This window comes from Otolemur garnettii, unplaced genomic scaffold (genome assembly GCF_000181295.1).
Source record: "Otolemur garnettii isolate 467f Iridium unplaced genomic scaffold, OtoGar3 scaffold00032, whole genome shotgun sequence".
Taxonomy (NCBI): domain Eukaryota; kingdom Metazoa; phylum Chordata; class Mammalia; order Primates; family Galagidae; genus Otolemur; species Otolemur garnettii.
Window position 1 is genome coordinate 10950632 of NW_003852427.1, and position 7640 is coordinate 10958271.

General features: G+C 52.8%; 1 protein-coding gene across 1 annotated transcript in view; it reads left to right on the top strand.

Moving 5' to 3' along the window:
- Nucleotides 1-2555: 2555 nt before the first annotated feature.
- Nucleotides 2556-7640, top strand: part of PXYLP1 (2-phosphoxylose phosphatase 1) — a 60509-nt gene continuing 55424 nt past the window's right edge. The window contains exon 1 of the mRNA XM_003789444.3: nucleotides 2556-2639. The gene's annotated coding sequence lies outside the window, so the exon portion shown is untranslated. The remainder of the gene's footprint in view (nucleotides 2640-7640) is intronic.

The window sequence follows — 7640 nt, forward strand, 5'->3', positions numbered from 1 at the left end:
GTGCTGGGCAGATGATCACCAGCTGCTTCAGGCTGACATCCCACCTCTTCATCAACCACAGTGAAAGGAGATGAAATGGGAATAATGGTCTTGAATCCATACAGTCTTGAGTATATCTGGGAAAATGTATGTTTTCCATATATGTTGTCCCTGTAGGAAGACTTTCTTTTTCCTTCCCTGTAACCCCTTCCTCCTTTAAAGCTCAGCAGGTACCATTTAAACCCAAAGTGTACAGAGAGAAAGGAGGGGACTCCTTCTGCGGAGTGGAAGATGACATAGAAGTTCTCAGGAAATAAGGGGTGTGAGGAAAGAAACCAGAGGGGATGAGTCTAGGAAGAGTATGATGCCTGATCTTGACCCTGGGAGGGGAATGGCATAAAGACAGACACCCCAGATAGACTGAGGAGGAAGCTGAAGGCTGACAGGAACTGTGCCCCACTTCCATCTGGGACTTTGCCCCCCAGGATGCCCTGTGCCATCACAGGAGAGCTGCAGCAAAGTGAAGGGTTGGTGTGGCAGATTTTACAGAGAAACGGTTAGAGATGGTGTCCCTGAGTCACCATGAGTCCCCTGGTGACAGAGAAAGGATCCAGAAGTGCTCATCCATGTGTTCCCCATGGAGGGTGAGAAAGTGCTCAAGAGAGAAGGAACTGGCCCACATGGAGTCTCACGGCTGAGGGAACAGCACAGACAGGTGGCTCATTCTGCCAAACAGAGCCAGGCCCAAGGCTTATGAAACAGCTGGCAAAGGGAGGCTGTTCTTCTGCTGGGATTAGAGCAGCAAGCCTGCAAGCCAGGGTCTGCTGGGCTCTGCCTCGGGCCTGACAGTGCAGCTAACGTGGAAGAAAGCAAAGCTGAGACCCTGGGACTAAATCCAGTCCAGGCCTGAAGCAGACCTGCTTTTCATTTACAGAAGCCCATCAGTTCTTTAAATTCTTCTTCTCTTCTCCTTTTTGCATAAACTTGCACGAATCGGGATGTCTGTATTTTACGGCAGAAAGCCCCCACTAACCTGTGTAGCGGGAGGTAGTGTGAGCTGAGAGGCAGAGCCTGGAATTGGTGAGGCACAAGCAGAAGCAGACTGCAGAGGGACACAGGAGAAAGGTTGGGTGGTGTGGTGTGGGCTGTAGAGGCCATGGAGAGCCAGGCTGGAGAGTTAGGGGTGATGCTGAAGTGGACAGCGAAAAGATTTGCATTCAGAGATCAGGAGAGGCTGTGCCAGTGTTCCGGCAGTTAAGAAGGCTGAGGGCAGCGTGCATCGGGAGAACACGAAGAGGAGGTCTGGTTAGAGGACCTCTGAGGCAGGAACTGACTGGCCATTAAGTTTTCTGGTAAGGAAGGCATCCCAGGTGGCTGAGAGAACGGCGAGACCACAGGGGTAAATGGAGTTGGGCGTTGGAAAGACGCAGGATTTTGTGCTGGCCGCTGTAGTTTGAGGTGGAAAGTTCTAAGCAGAAAGCCGAGAAAATTATGGATACAATATCTGGGTCAAGTGTGTGGATTTGAGGGCCATCAATAAAGGTATAAAAGAAGTCCAGTGAAGAGCTCCTCCCGAGAAAGCGCGCCTCAAAGGGAAATAGCGGCATTACCCGTATTAGTTTTGCCCAGGGTGGTTGTAGTAGGGCACCTGGGGTCACTGCCGACCTGGACTGAGAGCAAAGGCCTCTCTGACAATCGTTGTAGGTCCGAACATCTCCCACAGAGAAATTCTGCAGATAATCTCACCAGACGAAACCCAACATTTACAAGAAACCACTCACAATACTGGATCAAACCAAGAACGCGGGCCTGTGGGACATCTAACAGGAAGTGACAGCTATCAGTCGAGCGCTCTAGGGACCTTCCCCAGCTGTCCCGAGGAAGCCGCGGGGCCGCGCCGGGGCGCAGAGGGCGGGTGCGCGGGGCGCGACCTCCCCGGGTACCCGCAGGCCGCTGCAGACTGAGCGGCAGCAGCGAGGACCGGAGTTGACACACGGCCGGATGTGGTCCGAGCCGGAAGAGAAGTGTGGGATAGGCTGAAGGGGGTGGGGCGGCTCAGAAGCGAGAATTGGAGAATCCTGACAGTTTGGGTCCACGTGGCAGCCAGCGGACCCAAACACGTGCGCCCACACAGGCGTCAGCGTCGGCGGCGCGGGGACAGGCACATGGGCCCTAAGCACCCACACCGGGACCCTGGCCCAGGCCATGCCTGTGTACCCGGGCCTTGACTCGCGTCCGCGCAGTCCCTGATCCCAAGTCTGGCGTTGCCAGGCGCACAGCGGGCCTACGAGTCGGTGGCCGCGGTCCCCGCGTGCTCGGGCCGTGTGTGCTTATGGCTTTCGTAAGGCTGCATCTCCGCAAACTAGCACGTGTGTTTGGCCTCCCAGAGGCAGCGTCCTCTTCCCAACCACCAACCCCGCGCGCAGGGCGCGGACTGGCCAGTACCGCAACACAGCCTCGGGGGCGGAGCTCCAGGGCGCCCGGCGCGGGGCGGGCCGGACCGCAGCGCGGCGGGGCCGGCAGGGGGCGCTGCGGGACCCTGTGCGGCCGGGCAGCCCGTGCGCGTTGCGCTCACCTCCCCTCGCGCCGGGAGGAGCTGGCGGCGGGCGCCGAGCTGGGCGCGCAGCAGCCGAGCCGGGACTGAGAAGGGACCATGGGCTGTGAGTGCGGCGCGGGCCAGGGCTGGGGCGGTTGCCGTTGGGTTTGAGCGGCGCAGAAGCTCGAGGCGGGCGGGCCCAGGCTCCGGGGCTGGGAAACTGACAGGGGTCCCCTCGGCGCGCCAGTGAGAGAGGGGCGGGGAGGCTGGGGCAAGCCTGGGTTCTGAACCTAGAGGCTAAGCCCCCTCCTCCACCCCGGCCTAGCCCCTGACTTGCACCCCCCCAAGCCACTCCCCCTCCCGAGCTCCCAGTGTCCGTCCCCCCCCCCCAACCCCTCTCCAAGCCGCCGCGCGTCTAACCCTCCCTGCAAATCCTCGGCTCTCTCTCCAAGCCCTCGCCCCGCGCCTCTTCCGACCCTGGTGCCTCCTGCTTCACTGGCCCTAGCTCCGCGCCTCTGCTGCGGAGCCCCTCCAGCCTTCCTTCTCCCTCACTGCCCCCGCACTCTTGCCACCGGATTCCAGCCCAGATTCGAGCTCCTGGGATCCCCTTTCTTAGGTAATTCCCGAACCGGCTTGTCTCTCGGTAAGAAGGCGGCCGGAACTTCTCCGTGGCCTTTCCCAGGGGGTGGGGCTGGTTCCTTTCGGCAGGTACCTGCCGCCCGGCGCCTGGCGGAGTCCCGGGGCCAGGCGGGGGTCGGGGGTGGGGTGGGGGCGTCTCTACTCCCTGGTTAGCATTCCTGGATGTTCAGGTTAGGACTGCACCCTTTAGGCCCCATGGCGTTGCTTTTGCGGGTGAGCTTTCGTAGGTCTTGATCTTTGTAGAAGCTGGCTTTCTCATATACAGAAAATGGATTTGCTTAGAGGTTGCTTTCTTTGTGACTGCAGCCGCCTTTCAAGTTGTACCTGTGGATAGTAAAGGATTAGAGGTGCAGGAGGACGTGGAGCCATATTTTCCCCCTTCAGCCGTGCGTTCAGCGATTGCGAAGGGGCTCCGTGGAGAGTGGGGGTTATCACTGCCTGGGTGGCCAGGGTCTTCGTGGAAGAAGGCAGAGGTGCTTTGCAAGCATTCAACAAGTAAGATCAGGGGAGATGAGGAATCACATCGGACTGTGAATGGGGAAGAGTGTATGTGTGAGTGTGTCGAGGTGGTGGCCAAGGGGCTCCCATGGGTCTCCACAAGTTGGGGATATTTGTTGGTATTTGCAGAAAGCCCGCGGACGTGGAGCGAGCAGTGCTGAGCTCACCTTTTCAAACGTGATGTGACTGTGGTCAGGCTTGGCAACGACTGCTTCTCAGAGGTATTGGCTCCCAGTCCAGACATCTGTGGGAAGTGGGTTTGCAGCAGATGGCTTGAAAAGCCTAGTGGTCCCTGGAGAGAGGTGGAGATGCACAGCCGCAGCCTGAAAGCCAGTGTGTGAATCTGCCCTATCCCTTCTCCTGGTTTTCATTAAATCTTGTTTTAAATTAATTGCCTATTTCAGAGAAAGGACATATAGGGGGAACTTCTCTTTGGGGAATGGCTCTTGGCAAGCCCACTCTCACTGATGCCTTGGGAGGCAGCTTTGGGCACTAGGGTCAGGATGGACCACCTGGCCTTAGGAGGGCAGCATTCTGAGCATTTGCAGAATTGCAGAATTGGCAGCTCTCTTTCTATTGAGCGGTGTGAATAGTAATTAGTTCAGTGTTCCTTCACCATTGAATAAGTAAGTGATTAGCTCAAGGACACACTGGGGCTCTGTGAGGGCCCTCTGAGTGTCCACAGGTTCCTGTGGGCTTCTCCTCCACCCTCACCCCTGCTCTGTGATGAGTGGCTCACTGTCAGATCCCCCACTGTCCAGGGGTATCTGAAGGGATGGGTGGGGCCATCTCTGATCACAGCCCCCTGCCTGACACCCCGGTGTGGTAGGTAGTCAGCGTTAGTGGAGTGAAGAAAGAGAACCACCCCTCCCTTGACTCAGTCTGAATCCACAACCTGTGTTTTTCCATTTTGCTACACTATTTTCAAAACGTCAACCTTAAATTCAACACATTTTTTTTTTTAAAAAAAAACCTCACTGGAAACATACTCATTTTTGTGTGTGTTTGGAGCAGTGAGCTCAATCTACAGGTCTGTTGGCTGGTCTGTAACCTCAGTGGGAACCCCCAGACTTCCATGAAAGAAGTTAGCTGTCCTCATCCCGGATTTGGGGAGCTGCTAAGGCTGTCTGCTGAGGGGTGAGCCCACCACAGCATAAGCAAGAGAGCCCTAAGCTGTGGCCTCAGTCCTCTTCGGCATCTCAGAGGGAGACCGGTGCCACTTGCTGAGCCCCTCTGGCTGTTTCACATTACACCATCCTCTCTCCAGTGGGTGCTGCCCACCCCGAGAGCTGCTATCTGCAAAGGGCTGGGAGTCCCCCATCTCACGTGTTTCTTGCATTGTGGCTGCAGCTCTATTGGGAAGAGGGAGCTAATGTTTGGGAGATTCTTTGGTCTGTCAGAGATGCCTGTGACCCACAGGCAGACAGAACAAAGCCCAGCTCTTCTGCCTCTGTCAAAGCCTGGCCCTAGGGAACACACCCTGAGCTAGGTGGCAGTGCCCATGCTGCCTTTTCTGGAGGAATCTTGGAAGGGCTAGATTTGAGAATGCCACTTGGAAGTGGGAACCTGCACTGCCTCTGGCTGTCATGAGCTTATCTTTCTTCCCCAGACCGTCTCTGTCTTCAGGTCTGGCTCTTCCCCAGAATTCCTGCAGCTGGTGAAAATCTGTTTTCTAGAAAAGGTTTAATTAATGCCTGCAATCTGTGAGGAGAGAGATAGGGTGGGGAGGGAGAAATAGATTCTTGTCTCTGGAGGCGGGAAGGGGAAAGGATGGGAGAATATTCAAGGTCCTGAAAATTCAGGGAGAGGTTTTGGCCCCAGCACCTATCCTGGGACAAAGTCCTTGGTTTGCGGACAAGGTCCTTGGTTTGTGGGCAAGGAAGTACAGCCACATTCTGGAGTAGGGGTTGCCAGTCAGGAGAAGAGTCACCGAGGAAATGGTAGCTTGAGCAAGATTGGCCTGGGGTTTGGCCCCGGGGAGCCATGTTACTTCTGAGATCCTCAGGGGAGTGTCAGGGGAGTAGCAAAAGGAGCAGCCGCTCAGAGGGTCTTTGTACCTGTACTTAATAGGGGGTAGAGAAGAGGGAGCGGCCTTCCAGGAGGATGGAGGGCCTTTCCATACAAGCAGCCTTCCTGGGATTCTTCTTGAACCTTCTGGGCACCCTCACAGGTAGACTCAGGCCAGTAAGAGCCTTTCAACCTGGAGATAGTGCAAGGCGGCCATGAGCAGGTGCCTGTGAAACTGGAAAAAATGGCAGGGTCTGCTATGGGTCCAAAAGGCAGAGGGCCCAGTCACTTAACTGAGCCCCAGACTCAGCCTGCCTACCCTTCACCCCTAGAATGTGCAGGTGGCTCCGACCCTTCTTGGACTTTGGTTAAGGACGCTACTGGCTTTTGGAAAAAGATGAATCTCCATAAAGGGAGGAACAATCCTAGAGCATAGAAGAAGTTGATGATTAAAAGACATGGAAGAAGAACTTGGAGGAGCCCCATGGAGTAGTTCTTGCAGCCAGGAGGCAGCCTTTGCCATGTGCCCTTTGCTGGGTCATCCTCCACCCCTACCCCATCCTTCTGCACTTCAGCAGAGCTGCCTCTCTGCTGGGTACTTTGGGGTGGAGGAGAGTTTGGGGAACTCAAATGTCTAGTAGTAGAGACTGAAGGAAAAAATTCTTGTTGTATTTGCAGAGTCACTTCCCTGACTCACACATTTATGTTTCTGTTTACAAGGCATCCTTCCATCACCTGCTTGCTGCCCACTGTGCCTCTCTGCGTGGTCAGCTTCCTTAGGAAAGCTATAATCAATAGCATAGAAACCAGAGCCTTAAAAAGCAGACTGAATATTATCGCACCTGGTTTTGGTACTCACACTCCCTCCTCTCCTGTTTGTGGTTAGGGCCATCATTTATACCAAGTTTACAAATAGTTTGAATGCTGTTGTTGGTCCTGCCCTTCAGTTGTTTGGAGACACGTGTCTTTCCAACCAATAAAACCACAGCTCATTTTCCTAGGCTTACCTCATTCTTGGATCCACCACCAACCTCCCAGCCTTCAGAGATACAGCAATATCATTCTGAGCTATCTAACTATAAACGAAAGTGAAGCTCTTGCTTTCTAATTTTGTCATGTGCAAATATAGAAGAAACTGAAGTTAGAATGAAGTATTTACTATCTTATTAACTCTTTTAACTAAAATAAAAGAGGCAGTTGGAAAAGTTATTAAAGTTAGAAATGTTTAGAAGCTCAGAAATAATGATGGGACATAGACTTACAGAAATATACTATTATGCTTTAAATATAGTTACTAAAATATAGATAGAAGTATGAACTTTTTCGAAAGTATAGATAAGTATAAAAATTTTGAGAAGTACAGATTAATAAGTATTGAAATTTTGATTCAAGTTTTATGCAGTGTATTAACAATGACAATCATATGTTATGTTTATAGAGTATCTTACTGTGTACCTAGGCACCTGTGTCCATGATTTTATTCAGTCCTTCCAGCAAGCCTGGGATTTTCATAAAATCATGAGAAAGCCCCTCAGGGTGATTAAAAGACTTCCTGTAGAATTCAAATCTCTTCAACAGAGAAGTACAGAGGGGGCCAAAAAAAAAAAAATTGAACATACATTTTAAGAAAGGAATAAGACTATTAAAATTGTGATAATATCTACCAATAACAAAAGATGAATACAAGTCACAGCGAGCACCTCTTTTAATTGCAGAAATCAAATGTGACTTAAATATTACATTATATTCATTTTTTGTTATTAGTATATATTATTACAATTGTAATACAGTTTTCACCTTTCTTAAAATGTTTATACGTTTTAGGCGGCGCCTGTGGCTCAGTGAGTAGGGCGCCAGCCCCGTATACCGAGGGTGGCGGGTTCTAACCCGGCCCCGGCCAAACTGCAACAAAAAAATAGCCAGGCGCTGTGGCAGGCGCCTGTAGTCCCAGCTACTCAGGAGGCTGAGGCAGGAGAATCAC